The 19,071-nt window shown below is 31.3% G+C and overlaps 1 protein-coding gene and 1 long non-coding RNA gene across 5 annotated transcripts in view; one reads left to right on the forward strand and one right to left on the reverse strand.

Moving 5' to 3' along the window:
* Window positions 1-3,759: 3,759 nt before the first annotated feature.
* LOC127831912 (uncharacterized) lies at window positions 3,760-10,135 on the reverse strand. 4 transcript variants are annotated; one of them, XR_008026543.1, is made up of 5 exons: window positions 10,061-10,135; window positions 8,490-8,579; window positions 7,826-7,862; window positions 7,496-7,539; window positions 3,760-5,863 (listed from the first exon to the last, which is right to left on the reverse strand). It is a non-coding gene; the product is annotated as an uncharacterized LOC127831912 (long non-coding RNA). The 4 variants fall into 4 exon arrangements; XR_008026544.1 differs by having other exon boundaries at window positions 10,080-10,124; XR_008026546.1 differs by lacking the exon at window positions 10,061-10,135 and adding an exon at window positions 9,663-10,002.
* Window positions 10,136-19,032: 8,897 nt separating this feature from the next.
* Window positions 19,033-19,071, forward strand: part of LOC127831905 (uncharacterized) — a 33,885-nt gene continuing 33,846 nt past the window's right edge. Inside the window, exon 1 of the mRNA XM_052356993.1 lies at window positions 19,033-19,066. The gene's annotated coding sequence lies outside the window, so the exon portion shown is untranslated. The remainder of the gene's footprint in view (window positions 19,067-19,071) is intronic.

Raw genomic sequence — 19,071 nt, forward strand, 5'->3', positions numbered from 1 at the left:
CTTTCCATCAACGGTCAACTATTAGTTTGGCTCAATTGGTCAATGTCGGCTTAAGTACTACTTACATGTACCTCGGGTACTCTTACGTATATTTACATGTACCCCGGCTACGCTCAATATACTTAAACGTACCCGGTCGACATTAAACTGAACCCGAGTTGTATTCCCGCCCAAAATACCGATTACCGTAAAACGATATTTTTTATCTTCTCTTTAAACAAAACTGCATCAACATGTTTTTTGAGTATGAGTTCCAATAATATAGAGGCCATTTTACAGAAAATGGACATACATGTGAACACATTTAAATTAAAAAATAGCCGACAACGACCGATTTAGCGTTAAAATTCCCGGGTACGTTTAAGTATATTTACCGTACCCGGGGTACATGCAAGTATACTTAACAGTACCCGGGGTACATGTAAGTAGTACCTGAGTCGACACTGACCAATCGAGTATTAGTTTGCTACACCAAATTACAAATGTCATTGTTTAAAATTCTCATCAGTCTAGATTCTCATCAGTCAAGGGTAAAACATAGCCAGGGTGTCCACAATAAGAACTAGTTTTGGTATTAAACTGTAACCAAGTTGTGTAACAAAATTTTAATCAAACCCATTATACCAACAAAAGGTTGTCTTGTACGCAGTACTCTAGTTTTGTAGATATCTATGGACATATATGCATTTAGATAAATTTTCTATGTATTCAAGACAGAAAGTTTACAACATCGATGTCGGATTAGCAAAATATCAGAATTTCATTTGATTTGCTCTTGTCTATTGTTTTTTATATTAAACGGGATAAAGTTGATAGAGAGTTAAACGAACGTTGGAAGCAGACAAGAGGCTCATATATGTTATGAACACTGAAACTCGAAAGTCATATATTGTCTGTCTTAATTCCTAATATGATAGATGGTTATCAGAACCATACGGCGACTTGCTTTGAGAAATCATTGTTGATTCCGGTTGATGTGTAAGAATTACAGCCATACCGTAATAATATTAAACAATTGGAAAACTGACACAAACACGGACGCCCTTAGTATAATATAGAGTAAGGGACAACATGTATAATAAGCGAGTATCCTTAACAGGTTCATTTAATCCTATCACTCCTTTCTTAACATTAACGTGTCTTAATTGCTAACAATATTCCTGTGCTGATACAAATTGAAGAGTGCTGCATATGTTAAACATAAAACCGTATGTTTAATGTTTATTTAATGTTATGGCGTGTGAATTCTCAAGACGTTTTATCATTCTTTGAGGCTTTGCCGAACTATGCGAATCAATTATTTGAGATTGATATGGTTTTGTTGCTATCAACAAATGATTTAATGACATAAGAAACACCTGTTTCTGATATTTGATTTTCAATTTCAGTTCTTAGCTTTCTATAGTTATTAAGTCACAGATGATCTTAAACGGGTTATGTTAACATGTATGTTGATAAGAATAGAATAGAAAATTCTTAACCTGCACTAGCCTCGCTGAAATAAGGAAATAAATAACAAACATTTAAATTTCTTGCGAAGGTTGATGTGAAGATTTGGTATGTCTCTAAATAGTGAACAGTAAAAATAACAGAACAAAGGTGTATTTTCTACGAATTTATTGAGCTAAACATAGTAAAATGTATCGCGAAAGTGAAAGATAATATGTTACACATTATTTCTTGCATCTCCAATATTTTATTCAGGCAGGAATTGTTGTGCAGATACAAATCAATATTATGTATTATACATAACTTAACAAAATACAGAAAATATTCACATAATGCATCTTTTATCATATCAAAATAGACATATACAATATAAAACGCATTTTATGGCTACCATAATAGTACACTGTTTATTGAAATTAAATGTTTTCCATCTTGACATTTTCCATGTATTGTAGATTTCTGGAAATATATAGCATATACGTTAACTCAACGTTATATAAACTGTCCATTTACGAATTCGATCATAATACCTTTTCAAATCATTTTTATGCTTTGTACCTTGTACTATCGTATGCTATTATAATTTGAATATTTAAGCTTGGGTTTTCTTTGAGGCATGTTAGGTCAAGGTAAAGTTTACTATCAATAAATAGAATAAATGTCTCGGCTGAAAAACTTGAGTTTAATGGAGGTATTTGACTCTTGTATGTGTGTATGAGTGTAGCTTACACCAAAATAGTCCAGCATCGACGTCAATGTCAATATAGATAATCATACAAAATGTATATCTGGTCAATTACGTGAGTTGGGATGTTGGTTGTTGACTTACACTCCGTGTATACGTATTTTACATGCAGACCTAGGTGTGAATTGCATTGGCAATCCGGTCGTTAAATATCAAGGTAATTATTATAAGAAGTAATAAAACGGTTTAAGTTCAAGAACTTGAATAAACAAAATGCTGATACTCCGTACGCAAGCCCTAACGTCGGGATGCATTTTAGGCCCGTCGGGTCAGGGTCAAGATCACCGTTACTGATAATAGAAAAAGTACGTTGAATAACATGCGTTTTACTAGGATATTTAGCTGAATCGTGTGCGTTTGTATCTTAAACGCGGAGCAAGCTTGTTATTGAATTTGGGTCATGTCGTATCACTGTCAAATCATGTAGTAAAATACCAAAACTGTGTTTCTGCTGAATTACTTGTGTTTGTATGAAGATAATGTGTTGTAATTATCCGTATGTGTACGTAGCTTTCAAGCAGTACCTTTTAGGTATTTCACAGTTATATAAATTACACTAAACAAATAAGTAAATCAGTTTTTGTTGCATTCTCATAAACAAATAGTATTTACATAAATCAGTGAGTCCATCAGTGGCATTTGTTGCGGCTAGGGTGGTAGTCTTTAAATATTTAGTCTTAGGTTGAAACACTGGTTGGTGCACATCTGCTTACTGACTTAACAGTTTGTTATACGTACATACATATGCGCATAGATGTTACATAAGTAGTATAAGTATTATATTTGCCTTCCGTGTAGTGAATCACACGCTCAAAACCGTGTTCATTTTGTTCAAGCTATTCTAAATTACAAACTTTTGTGAAAATCATTTGGCACTTGCATTCGAAGTGTGACCTTGACTTTAAACAACTGTTCCGCACGAATCGCTGAATTAACATTGTGCAATTGTGGTGAATTACTTAAAAACCATTCGATAAATAATTAATAGTCTGGACAAACTGTATTAAGACTGCATTTCACCATCAGTTATATGTATAATAGCGAACTTCAGAACATTCGGACCTTGTACATCTTGAATAAGTATTGCTTCCTTAAAATATACTGGACATATTTTTTAAGAGAACACATTCCATTTTAAAAACAAATATGTCATTAAAATTGGCATATCAACGGAATGAATAATATAAAATAGCATGTATCTTTAAATAAGTATTAATTAAACGAGTGCTTAGCACATATATTTCGTTTTTTGTACACGCTCAATAAAATATATATTCTGATAATATTTAAAAGTTCATCCTGACAAAGTTCGTTAGTGCGAAGAAATAAGTTATTAGTTATTAGTAAAAGTAAAATAAATAAAAATAAACGTTATACAAGAAATCTACATGAAGTAAACCAACAGTCAAGCGCTATAATTGATTATAAACAATACCCGTGAATTTCATATGCAATTTGATTTAGTAGTATTCACCCTTAACATTAACACTGCGTTATAGGCATAGAAAACGCGTTAAGAATAAAGACGCACGTTCAAAGTGTGAAAAGAAGACACAATGGAACAATTGCAATATGCTCCTTTTAATGTAAAAAGATGTCAGATGGCAGAGTCTTCTAAATAAGATTAATTATAGGTATTTATTGTTGTCTTCGATTTTTATTCGGTGGCCTGAAAAACATGATATCGGCATCGGATAAGCATCGATTTGAAATTTAACACATTTATGCCTAGTGGACTCTCCCATCCTTCTAAATTGGATCGATTTATTTCCAAAATTAGGGATGCCTAGTATATTTATTTCTATATTTAGAATATTTCTTACAGAAATTCCTGTAAGCAAACAGCGCAGACACAGATGAGACGCCGCATAATGCGGCGTCTCATCTGGGTCTACGCTGTTTGTCAAGGCCTTTTTTCTAGACGCTAGGCATAAATGGGTTAACCAAACTCTGTATTTTAAAATAACGTTTGCATCAAGACGACCAGTTCCAATATAATGATGAAACGTTTCCAAATATACTCTTCTTCTTTTAATTAGTATTTGTTTGAATCGACGGTACTTTTTAAATCTATAGTTATTTGTCATCACTTCTTTTTGATAATTAACAAGAATACATTCGACAATACATTCAAATTCAAAGCAAATTAAAAATTTAAAAAGTAGTTGCTCGTCAGGCTAGTGCGAAGTGGAGTTAGGTATAGTTTCTCCAATAATTATCAGTATTTTTTTCAATTCAAATTTGAAATAAAAATTGTTTCTCTGAATACGAACTGCGCATACCTCTTCGTAAATTCAGTATTGCTAGTATATGCCGCTTGAAAATTGTAATTAATATATTTATAATTAAATTTATACATAATGTTAAACAAAAAGCAAAACTGTAAAGGTGTTACAAAAGCAGCACAATTGTACGCTTTAAGTTTTATTGAAATACATTTCAAAACATTAATTTTGTTCTGTGTAGTTTTAGTGTATATAATTAAAACATATTTATTTATTTTTAAAACAGTTTTACACACTAACATTTCATTCAAACATTTATAATATGCCCATGTAAAAATGAAATTTAAACAGAATGTGTGACCACATATACAATTGATATTAAATATATCTACAATACATTATATTCACTAACAGGACTTTATTATAATCAAGCTTATGATTAAGGATGATTTCTATTAAAAAATATATATTGACGAGCTATATTGTAAAAAGCGTAAAGTTCGCCATATGTACATATTTCATACTACAATGTAATTGTCTCCCTTTTCCTTTCTAAAATCACAAAACACACACACTAAACATCTATCGAAACATATTATGCGTTGTTAAAATGTATAAATTTAACCAGATAAATGCAATTTATGTAAAAAAGAAAACATGAACACAAATATTTTGCAATCGAGACATTAGAACAGGACTAATTGTTCCAATGCCAAGACCCCAGCTTTAGTAAATGTTTGCTAAATGTAATGATCTGTATTGCGAAGGCAATCGGTCACTTGCCATAAATAAAAGACAAGCGGTTGTTAAGATACATAAACATTTTTTTCATGACTTATTTGTCTTAAATTTGACTAGTCCTAATACATATTCAAATTATCCTTGAACATCCTAGTTTGTATACGAAAACAGAAACCCGGTTTTGTTTTCATATTTCCAGTTAAAATATAGTTCTAGTTCTAAGACATGTTAAAATACTTTTATGACAAGAAATACTTGAGCACATCATTCACAACCTCAAAACAACTAACCAGAGCACACTATTTTTTATAAAATAAATTAAATATTTCTTTGTTCTTTAACAAACATAGATAATCAACCTTATTTCCCATAAAATGTGCATTATGCATCGGTAACTATAATGACAAACAATATCATGATACTTAACACCAGTTTGAAAACATGATAGCTATTCTAACGTATTGGGATCACATGTTTGTAAATACATAATAAATACAAAATAAATAAATTAATAAAATATCAAATTTACAAAAATAACATCTTTTGTGCAATAATGAATGTTTGTGTTAATAAATGTAATGAGGTCATGCTGTAATGACCATATGGTACTGTAGGTTTGGATGGCTAAAAAGATTGTGCGCCTGTCCGTTAGTACACCATGTTCAGTACGGCAGGTTTGGCAGAGGTAGTTCTCTGACATAATCTGCAATAATAAAACCTGAATACATTCAGTGCTTTCACTACAATACCCATGATAAGGTCTTTTAAGCAATTATGTTTTAAACTAATTGATCGGACTATTAGTAGTAATAGTAGTAGTAGTAAATGCAAATTCTTAAATATGTCTTGCTTCGATAAAGTGTTTCCAGTCTGGTATTTCTTTTAACGAGTATTTAAACAGGCTTTTACATATCTAGTCACCAATCCGTGATTAAATTGTTGTTGTAAACGTGTATGTTGTATTTGTAGTAAAATTAGTACAAACTAGCTAGCACAAAAACTACTCCTAAAGTTTGTTTTTAATTTTATTTTATGTCATTCATGTTTGGAAAGTATATTGATATATTTGCAAAATACTAAATAAAATAAACATCATACAAATAAGACGAACATTTTAAAAATCCATGATGAGTTCCCTGTTTTACATTAATGTATAGCCCTACAAAGCCTAAGAGAAAACATACAGCAATATCGATTGAACATACAAAACAGTTCTCTATAAAATTATCCACTTGTACATACTTATAATAACTTGAGACTCGAATGGTACATATTATATTATGAATATTCTCTCTTTAAAAAACAATTCACACTGTAACCGATAAATACTTTACTCCGGAAAGTGGTCATGTCTATTCCACAAGAGTATTAGTGTTTACATATTGTAGACAGTTTTAGTCGATGAACATGCCATTTTGTTAGTAAAACACGGATTCAGATAAGAACCGATAATTAATTGTATTTTGCCTTGCAAGTCTATACACAGATAAACCAGGTTCCCCTTTGGGCAATTTAACACGCGGTCATACCTTTATCACTATTTAAGACTCATAAAATTGATTTTTAAGCCCACGATATATGAAATTAAGGCTGTGGCTTAATTTTACCCAGTTACATAGGTTTAACAATCATTAATATGAACGTAAACAATATGAACTACAAAATAATTTCTCTTTGGGTATTTTGTGAAGAGAATACATTTTCTCAAGTCTTTGTGATATTAAAGTATATGATTATTATTATCTTGATAATTTACCATGCACGTTCCCAAAATTATTGTGCTAACAAACACACCGTTTAGAAGACTACTGCATGAAGCACACACACATATCAAGTGTTTATAAAATCAAGTGCGGAAGCTCACTTGAAATGAAAGATATTTTCTGAGGAGGACCTTTTTACAATTGTAAGATTGTATGAACCTATGGGCACCTTGCTACATCTGTATGTAATCTATATCAACCATTTGAACCTTGATTGCCATTTCAGTATCTTACATTTTATTTGAAAACTATAAAATCCCTGCATAAATAAAAACAGACAGTTGAACCTTCGGATATAACTTTTGACCCTTTCCAGAGATCTAAGTTTGATAATGTCGAATATCATATAAACAAGTTATAAGCATTTTGTTTTAGAATAATAAGCAGCGAAGTTATATAATTTTAAACATTGAAGAGGATACCAAATAATTTGTAAGAGTATGTTTTTAAACTAATTACATTGTTTTGAATGTCAGTTTTAGATTAATCAAATTATAACATGAAGACATCAATATATGCACTTCAGCAGTAGTAATAATTACACATTTCTTAATTATTATTTTTTATTTCACCTTGCTCAACGGACGAACCTCCATTCATATTCACATCATTTAACCTGAAATAAATGCAACATAATTGTATTATAGCGTCTGTAAATTAAAGTGATATAATTTAAATATATATCGTTTCTTTACCAATGTATACATTATACATGTTTTAGTGACAGTATTGGCCTAAAAACACATATTAATAACATATTGAAATACTAAAATACTGCAATAACGGTTATAAGGCTCTTTTTAAGCAATTTTGTTTGTGGTTATACATGCATTTAACATTAACAAAAGTCTCTGGCAAAATTGGCACGCCAAACTTATTGTGTAATAAAAACATATACCTACAGAGAATACACCAGATTTGGAGTAGGTAGGTCAACCGCTGAAACAGTAAACAGAAATATGTTGATGTTAAAATTTTATTAATCTGTATATATCTATATGTCAATTGAAGCAACGATTGCCATTGTGTGTGTTTTTGTTTGTGAAAAACACGATTTATACAATTAAAGGAATTGTGCAGTTTTGACAAAACATTCTGCAAGAACAATGCATGTAAGCAAGTTATCATTTTAAAATATTATATAAGCAGCAATGGAGGCATATATCATGTCTCATGAAAGCTATTTAGCATAATGTTAAGTGCTTTTCTCTCATTTGTGTTTCATTTTGGAACACCGCAAATGGTTATACATATTTATTATTATGGATGTACATCTAATATGCATTCAATTCCTTGAATAATAACCGTCCGTGATACTAGGTCAAACACAAAATATAGGCTCACATCATAAGGATTGGCAATGTGTTTAGAATAAGAATTATAAAGATAAAGCTTTCACATCATTGTACTTAAACGAATGCCCGTCTGTTGTAAATTTAATTTTTAATTAATCTTTGTGAGCTAAAAGGGCTGTTCAAAGTAAAAAATATACACAGGTATATCTTAAGGCTTATTTGCAATATCAACACTACAAAAATGCAATACAATGGATCAAATTACGTATACCATATTCTAATTCGGAGGAATTGTTTTCAGTCCTGCAATGTCCTTCATCAACACGTCTACCTCCATTCTTGGAGTCTGAAGATGACGACTCTGTAGTTGAAATTGAACAAAAGTATTTTACCCTTGAGTTTTATTTGATTGTGTTTGTGTTCATGACGTTTCTATTACTAGCATCAAACATTGTTTCTTTATGAGTTCAGTATGTACATGTAATAACGTTTAACTCCTTTATTCTTCGTACCAATATAACCACATAGTCTTGCATGTATTTTACTAGTACACGTATTATTTGTGCTACATGTTGCCTTTATAATTATTTGTGAATTGATCTTTATATTTTCAATATTGATATGATTAAACCAAACGTTCCTATTGCTAAATATTATTCCCGAACCAAATGTCCACTTGAAATAGGTTGTATTTATATAAATAATGTTTTGTGCAGGTATGTGTTAATATAACGAAAACATATAAAATATAAAAAACAATCAATAAAACTGTATTTTTTTGTTTTCTTAGCATATATCGCCCCATTGATGCAAAAAGGTTCCATGTGACATTGAAATAAGGAGGCACATGGTACCATTTTGCACCAATGGGGCGAGTTGGAAATAGCCCCAAGTTCGTGCTTGGGCATTGCCATCCCCATTTACAGCACCTACGTATCTTGCATTATAATAATAGTACTTAATTATGTTATATATCATGTGACAAATTTGAGAATATCATTTCAATTTGAATAGAATGAATTTTGTACGGATGTGATTTTAATACAAAGAAAATCCACGAATAATTGTTTGGGAGAAGGTCAAATACTGAAAACAACACAAAACACAAATAAAATGTTTTTGAAACAAAAAGTTAACGGTTTGGCAATACAAGATGAACACAATTTAAAATACGCAATCAACATAGATCTGAAATAAATATATAATCAAAAAGCAATCGATTTTCATAACAAGCGGTGGAAGTAATGAAAGTCACCCTCCATCTTGATTCAAAACGAAAGTTACAGTGTTCTTTTTATAAGTGTTTGTTTCAAAATGATATTTCGGATTATTACTTATTTCTAGAAGTTCAGTGTTAAACAAAAGAAACTCAATTAATAAAAGTAAATTAAAACAAAAAAGATTAATTATTAATCAGATATTAACTTCTAAGTGTGACTCTTACGTCATACTTCGTTTTCTATCAGATGTAGTGCTTGTTTAAAGCCGTTTGTCCGCTTTAAATGTTTGTTTTCGTTTTAATAAAAGTTTGTTTAATAACAACATATTCTTTTCATCCTTAATATTTCCCTGATATCGTTAAAATCATTTAATCCGTTGGGCACATCCAAATTGAAAACTTCATAAATATATAATATTTGTTAAGTTTCGTTTGCAGCTTCAATAAAATATCAAAGATCTTTTTATATTTTAATTTAAAGTCGGTCGTGCTGTAATGTCCTGTTTAACAGGTTTATATACGTTATCAAATTTTATTATTCCTTGTGTTTGCTACATATAGAATCAACTAATATGTTTGAATAATTAATCATTAAAAAAAACAACAAAAAATAGATGTCACACCAAATGAAACGATTCTAACTTCTCTATACAACGATTAAATCCATGTATTGATCAATGTCCAAATTTTTAACATTATATACAAGTAAGAGGCCAATGTTCGGTAGATAAACATTCAACCAATACTTTGATAGCTCGACATTATCACATTATAAGTAGTCATTAAGTACAAGTTCAAGCATGCAGTGTTACAGGGGCCTATCTAAATTAGAAAATACCGCTCATATTTAAATGTAAGTTTAATTTTCAAAACCTTTGAGTGTCGCATTTCGTTAACATCAGTACTGTAAGTACAACCATTAAAATGGACTTGAAGTATGGTAATGCGCACATGAATGGTTGATATAGTGCGATTATATATATATTATTTCAGTAGATGTTATTTTTTTATATTGTTTCATTATGCATGTGTCCCATTGTTTTTCGTTTGAAACACTGTATTACTTTATCAAGTCTGAACTATAAACCACTGTTGAACGAAATACATACTGTCTACCTTAATAGCTGATAGCTGTTAACGAGTTTAAGTGTTATTTTATTAATTGAATTTTTGACACATATATTTAAAATATAACCATGCTTGTCAATTTGTAGATACAACCCCTTTTAAGCTAGTGACAATTTAAGCTAGTGACAATTTAAGCTAGTGACAATTTAAGCTAGAGACAATTTAAGCTAGTGACAATTTTCAAACTGTATTCCTTTCCTGAAACCAATCGGCGGTATCATACATTGTGTAATGTACTGGTATCGCTATTGTAATGGGAAAATATTAAACGCAAATGTTTCTTACGGGAAATGCAATAGAATCAATACGAGTATGAACCAATTATGAAGTATTGTGCATGCAACCGTTTCTTGATTGTCATATTTGTTAATCTTTAAATCATTACATTATATGATTCTCTCTATCGGCAATATTAATTCTGTATAGATGTTCTTGTCCAAAAGAAGATGTCCAGATGCTAGTTAACTTCGAAACTTTAATAATATGAAGATATATGACTTCTTTTTTTTCTCTTATTTTTAATGCATGCATACTTTCAATGCACAATAATTAATGAAGCGAAGCTAACTCGTATATTTATAAACATTAACGTTATCAGATACTTGATCGACTGTCAAATGAGTATTCGCCGTGGTGTAATGGATATGGTGTCCACCTAGCGACCGGGAGGTCAAGGGTTCGATCCCCACCGTGGGAGCGTTCTTTAGATCTCCCCCAAAGACACCAAGTACTGGTTCTAGGCCCAGGAAACGGACTCGAGAGCATTTATATGAGCTTTCGATGCAATCGAGCTAAAATAAATAGGTTTAAACAAAACTAAATGAGTATTATACCGGTTGGATTTTTTAAACAGGGATGCCACTTTACAGTGATTGTATTTCAATATTGAACACCATAAACCTAAAACAGTGTAAACAAATCTATAATTTACGCCTATCAATAATCGATGTAGGCAAATATACGTCATTAGTACACTTCATGAATTAATATGATATACTTTAAATAGGCTTATTACATTAGAAATAACGTGTGGTCAAATTATTAAATGAAATGGACATGCACTTTGCTTATGTTATGTCGATTAAATCAAGAAGATTACAACTATAACTTGAAATTCAAAGCACGATTACACACATATGATTTCTATTAGCACAATTTATTTACGATATTCTGTTAATGATATTGCACAAGTTATCTCTCGCTCAAGTAGCAATCTGTGCAATGATATTGCACAAGTTATCTCTCGCTCAAGTAGCAATCTGTGCAATGATATTGCACAAGTTATCTCTCGCTCAAGTAGCAATCTGTGCAATGCATTATCTCAATATGATTTGAACATAAATATGCGTATATTTTAAATAATTATTTAGCTATTAAGTTCCTATAAGACAAAGGGTCCCATGGTATAAAAATATGTTGTGTTGGGTCCTATATAAAATGCACGTAAATATTAACCGATACCTATGATTGCCATTTATAGTATGAACACTTTTCATATGAAACGCAACTAATTCATTTGTGTATCTACAAAGCGCAAGTAGTCACTGTCTGTATATATATATATATATATATATATATATATATATATATATATATATATATATATATATATAAGCAAAATGTCGAACGTTTTAATTTATTCACCATTAGAACTTACGTTCACCTTATAAATACCCCACAAATAGACTGTGTAACACTGATTTCTTTATCTTGGTAAATGTAAATGCATTTGTTTTTTAATGCATTTGTTTTATCACGGTACAGTGTCTTGAAATAAACCTAAAAGTGTGAAGAAAACACCCTGCACTTCATATATGCTCTATGCGATAGGGAAACATAAGGTATGATGATTCTTAATTGAGACGTAAATGCATAGTAATATACAATGGTATATGCAACCAATATCTACATTTAAATGTTATACATTTTGAACATTTCGAATCCCGACCTTAAAATATATTTTGGGTTGTATAAATATAAACCATATCGGACAGTGCATTTAAGATTTCAATATTTTCTTCAAGCGTTATTTAAAGTGAGTATTGTTGTGGTTACTCTCTGTGTATTATCTTTCTTAAGTATTGTACTTTTGCCCTTAGGTACCTGTAAGTCTTGGGACTGATAGCTACAATTATCTGTTCCGGGATATAAGTTATTGATATTATACATCCCTTCATCTTAATCATGCACTACACAAATGTGTTTTGTTGTATTTAAGTAGGATCCATTTTCTAATGACACTTTAAAATAGTTTAAGAGCTGATAGTAAATCGTGTATCGATACCGATTTTAAAGTAGACACTGGCGGGATAAACCTAGTGTTCAAGTGTCATGTTAAAGGGGCCTTTTCACGTTTTGGTAAATTGACAAAATAAAAAAAAAGTTTCAGATTCGCAACTAGTCGTTGTAGTTATGATATTTGTGAGGAAACAATAGTACTGAAAAATTACCATGCTCTATAATATCCACTGTATGCATCTTTTGACGATTTAAAAACCTGAAAATTTTAAAGCGTTGCAACGCGAGACGATTGAATAAATTGGAAAGTTATGTTGTTTTCGTGATATTTTGTGACACTACGAGGATTGCTTATATAACATATAAAATACATAACTCATTAAATGAGCACGGATGGTCGATTGGTCTAAGTGTTAGACTTTTACTAAAGGGGTCAGTGGTTCGAGCCCAGATGAGGGTTACTTTTTTTCTTATTTTAATTGTATTATTGTTTTTTACTTAAGCTTTTACGAACCAATGTTAACATTTATTGATATAAAGCATTTAATGACAAACTTAAATACATGCCAAAATCTGTGAAAAGGTCCCTTAAAATGAGGTCCTGCTAAACAATACTTCCCAATATTAGAGATCGATGTATTGATCGTCGCTATTCGTCAATCGCAGTTAAAACTATAATTATTATACAAGATATATAATTTAATTTCTAATTTATGAAACCTCCAATAAGTAAATGCATTCATTCGTAGAGGAATCAAGTAACCGCGATAACATAATTCAACTAAATAGGTTTTCTATACAACTTGTAAAATTAATTCAAAACTGCGTATTACTATAGGAAACAAATGAGCGGATAATTTATTATAATAGACTCACACATATCAGAGTTATTCATTCAAGCTTTTTATTGACTACACCAATTCATTTGAAATGATTTAAATATGGAATTGAAACAAACATAAGCTATCAACGCAACAATGTTTTTAATAAACAGCAAACACATCCAAAAGAAAAACAGTATGTGGTTAACAAATCGTCCTCACAACATTAGCACACACATAATTACAAGCCTGAAACATATGACAATAATATAACTTTCTTAATAGTGATTCAACATAAACATGTAAACATATAGTGTATATTACTTATTTAAAGACAACTATACGTGATAAACTATTGCTAATTCAACAAGTTGTAAACTGTTTATGAGTATATTTATTTTTCAACACAGTAATTCTATTTACATACTTAGTAACAAGTATTTGGAGAATTTTATGCAAAATTGTAGAAGTTAGCTCCCATTAAAATTACAAAATATTCCAAATTATCTTGTATAAATTGGATTCGCATGACTTCTCAAAGGTGGGTCGTTTTGCTGAATTCATGTATGTTACAGTTTTTGAAGCAGATTTTTATCTTAAACAAATACGTGTATAATAAAAACAAGTTAGGAGAGAAATTCACCTCCACTTATTTCAGCAAGAAACATTTAGGGCTTAGAGGTTTCAGAAGTTGTGTTCTACATAGAACTGTTGTGTTTTATACATTTTTTAGTTCCTTACGTTGATACAGTCACTGGACTTCTAATGATACACATTGAGTTATTAAGCAAATACAAGCAAACATATATTTTGTCCAAAAATAACATTGATTGTGTACGAAGTATAACTGCTTCAAAAATCAAAGCGCTGAAGGCACTGAAGTTCTTCGCTATTGCATAATCTTAGACGCAACTCAGTTTTCAAAATTATGTTATAGCTTTTTATTTCGCAAGTTTGAAATGAACACAACCCATTCAAATTTATAAATAGTGTGTCTTAAAGCACAGGTCGAGATGTGTGTGCACTGTTTATCCTCATATTTATGTTAAAGAGATAACTTTGACAAAATAGCAACAATTGTCTTTTTTTTTTCGCAGTTGGTTGCGGCACTGGCAACCATCTTTAGAATTTTGGTTGCCTTGCTAAAGAATAACAAGCCTAGAATTATGTTCATGGTGTGTTATGTGTATCTAATACTTTATGTATTTTCTTTAAATTATTGAGCAACAAATTTGCCGATATGACAGACTTTTAATGCATCATGTCTTGTTGTGAGCTGGAATTGAATCATTTCCTAGGTCTTATTGATCCACAGTCGCCAATTTGTATTCTATGTTTAATTGGATTGAGTTGTTCAAGCTTTGAAAAGTTGCCCAGCTTTTTAGTTTTTTAGCTCAACTGAAACCAACTTTTGAAATTTAGTTTTCTGGTCTTAAATCTATTATTCATGTTATTCGTGATGTAAATTCTGACAGTTTATTGAACTCATTCAATTCAATTTGCATGTTTGAAGACATTAAAGGGACCTTTTCACGTTTTGATAATTGACAAAATTTGACGATTTAATAATTTGGAGAGTTCTGTTGTTGTCGTTATATTTGTTCATACTACGAGGATTGCATATATAAAGTATAAATTACAATGATGAGCACGGATGGCCGAGTGGTATAAACGATAGACTTTTATTCCAGGGGTCAGTGGTTTAAGCGCCCAGTAAAGGGTAACTTTTTTTGTTTCTTTAATTTTATTCTTTTTTTTTTTAATGGAGCTTTTTAGATCCAATGTTTACATTTATCAATATTAAGCATTTATTGACAAACTGTGAAAATGTCCCTTTTAGATGTTTACTTAAAATGACACAAGATAAAAATTTAGAACTCATTGGTTGTTTATTTGATTTTAAAGTGATTTGCCTTGTCAGCCAGGCTACTTTGAAGTTATTATCACTTTTATCCTTTTTTTTTCAAATCATAAATAGAAAAGATGATTTAAGCTTCATTTTGGAAAAAACAGGGCTTAATGCATATGCATTAATTGTCATCCCAGTACCAGAGACTCTCTTTAAACGAAAAACACCATACAATGAGAAAGTGTCCTCCTTGATTAGCTTGTGTGCATTGCACAGGCTAATCAGTGTGCACAGGCTAATCTTGGACACCACTTATATGACATGCATTAAGCCCCGTTTTCCCTAAAAGCAGCCACTATATACATGTACAAATTTCAATGACAAACTGGCCAATGTCGTCCCACAGGCTGTTTAACACATATTAATTACATACACCCACTGCTGTCTGCAGTGTATCAGTGGTAAAGTATAAACAGGCAGATTATCATTCCTAGCGTAGCTAAAGTGGTTATCGTTCCTAACGTAGCTAAAAGCAGACTGACTTGAAATGCACACTCCTTACCTTAGTCGTTACGTGAACGAAAACATGTATAAATGCCAATCTAATGTACATTTCAAATTTAAAACCCTGTCCATCTATTTTTGTGATGAAATGGAATTTAAAGGATTAAAGAAATTATTGAGTCTTGTTTTTCTTTTTTTTTAAAGCAAACAATAAACACGAATAACACTCCAATTAGTGTAATAGTGTAGTAGATACCTGAAAACCATGTATTTATTGGGAAACGTTATCAAGATGTGAGTATACACAAATATGGCCCATCTGTAAAAATATGTTAACTATTAAGTTTGCCATGTATCTCTAAAAAAAAATTTGCAAGTAAACAAGAATTTTTTTAATATGTTTCATAAACGTAACAAATATATCTTTACTGCCACAGTTATTAGAAAACAAACAATGCAATTTTAGTTGTTATTAGTTCTAATAAACCGCAATTTACTGAAACGAAGGTAGCAAACGTACGGAAATACTAAACTCAAATTCAATTACCAAAACGTTGTATTTAACATGTACATAATTGCTGTGATATTGTTGCATATTGTGTATCGTAAGTAATACAAAGCATACATCATTTCGAAGAAAGATCGATTTAAAAGGAATGAAATACAACATGTTTTAGTGAGAATGTAATATATGATATGAATTGCATTTGTCTATAATGCGGTCCATTGCAAGTTTTATCATGTTACTTCGTCAGTTGAGCGATGTAAATGCGACTCTATTGATCATGATAACTATTTACTGGACAGTTGAAGATAATTTCAAAATTGCATGAACGTATAGTATAGTGCGCTTCCACATTACATACGAACATTGTAAACCATCTGCAGTTGCGTTGCTGTTGTAATTACTATTTTAGATTCAATGCAATTGATTATTGTGTTGTTTTGCGTTGAAAATCAGCTTCAATGTCGTCACCTCCCTTTCCGTCAACGGGTACCTGGTGGAAAACAATGTAAGTTTCTTCATACTTTCATAAGTCTATTTTAACTCTTAAACGTGTAGGTTACAGTATACTAAATACTTTTGGTGTTAAATGCTATACCCTCTAAAAAATTAAAAGAGCGTCATTTATTTGAAGACACAATTCTCTGTATGGGCACTTGCCATGACTTTATTTTTGAATATTTCTGTGTGCATGTGGTAGGAAAAGCAATGTTGTATACTACACATTCAGTGTTTTGCTTTTAGGTTGGAGACTATATGAGACTTTGACAGATGGCGGCAAACCCTCATCAACTGGAGAGAAGCCGGTGCAAAGATGGCCTTAAACAATGACCGTTGATTCGCGTCGAGTTCTTTCTTACATACTACATGACCTATCTGTTTTATTGCTCAAATCAAATCGGCTTGGAATGCTTTTTAAGAATAGGTATAGAACTAATGAAGAAAAGGCCAATTTACTCAACAATTTTTTCAGCAGTGTATTTGTGAAAGCAGAGATTGAAACAGGAGAACACATAGAGGTCATGGATGACATTGAAACTTTAAATCACATAAGTTTTAGTGAAATTGAGGTTTTAAAGGTGTTAAAGTTAATAAACCCAGAAAAGTCACCAGGACCGGACTGTATTCATCCGAAAGTGCTTAGTGAAGCTACAAATGAGTTGGTTAAACCATAAACATTGCTTTTCAACAAATCATTGAATGAAGGAGTTAGTTGTATGCAAGCTTTGTGAGAAATTGATTAGAGAAAGATTAACAGTTCATATGGTTTCCAATAGACTTTTTGCAGATGCTCAATATGGTTTCATGTCAGGACGTTCATGTGTTATTCAGCTTCTAGAAATTTTTGATGAATGGGCAAATATGCAAGACTCTGGAGTACCAATAGATATTATTTGTCTTGATTTTGCCAAAGCGTTTGACCGTGTATCTCATGATTTACTGCTGTTTAAGCTGACAAAAATGGGAATTGTAGGTCAACTTTTCAACTGGGTGAAAGACATTTTACTTAACAGGACACAGTGGTTACGGGTTGGTTTATCTGTTTCTTCATGGGCTGATGTAGTAAGTGGAGTACCCCAAGGAAGTGTACTAGGTCCAATTCTATTTCTCTGCTTTATCAATGACTTGCCTGATGTTGTCTCTGGAATCGTGAAAATCTTTGCTGATGATACTAAATTATATTCACAAGTTCCCAACATTGAAGAGTGTGAAAAGCTTCAGGCTGATCTTGACAAACTTTGTGACTGGAGTGAAAAGTGGAAATTGTCTTTTAATGCCGATTAATGTAACGTCATGCACATAGGAAGTAATGAAGAAGTCTTCAGATACTCTTATAAGAGAGAAGGGTGAAAATTTTGTTTATGTTGACAAATAAGAAAGATTTGGGAATAACTTTTGATAATAAGCTCAATTTTGATCAACACATTTCTAACATCACATGTAGAGCACAAAGAATCCTAGGATTGATAAACCGAACATTCGGATATCTTGACAAGGACATGTTTAATCATTTATACAAATCGCTTGTTCAACCCACATTGGAATATGAATCTAGTGTATGGTCTCCACATTTGAAAAACATATTAAGAAAATTGAAGATATTCAACGAAGAGCTACCAAAATAGTGCCAAATTTGTTTCAACTTCCTTACACTAAGAGGTTGAAGGAACCTGGTCTTGTCACCTAGACGTGATAGAGCTGATAATATACAAATGTTCAAATCCATGCACAATATTGACAGTCTGAAATGGGACAAACTGTTCTCTCTTTCACAAAATGATTTGCATTCCTTGAAACTCCAAACACCAAAGTGCAAGAAGAACATCAAATTAAATTCATTCTCAATCAGAGCTATTTCATTTTGGAACAGTCTGAGTGAAGAAACTATTTCTTCAAATAAAATGAACCTTTTCAAAACCCGACTGAACAAGGAAAATTGGAATGTAAATTTTTGTGCACCATCATGTTATGCGCACAATGAAATTAATTGGTTTAATATATATATATATATCAATTGTGAGAAACCATAGTTGTCATTTGTTTCGTTTTCGATCGAAGCGACAACACTCGAGAATTATCGCAGGTATA

This window comes from Dreissena polymorpha, chromosome 5, assembly GCF_020536995.1.
Source record: "Dreissena polymorpha isolate Duluth1 chromosome 5, UMN_Dpol_1.0, whole genome shotgun sequence".
NCBI lineage: Eukaryota > Metazoa > Mollusca > Bivalvia > Myida > Dreissenidae > Dreissena > Dreissena polymorpha.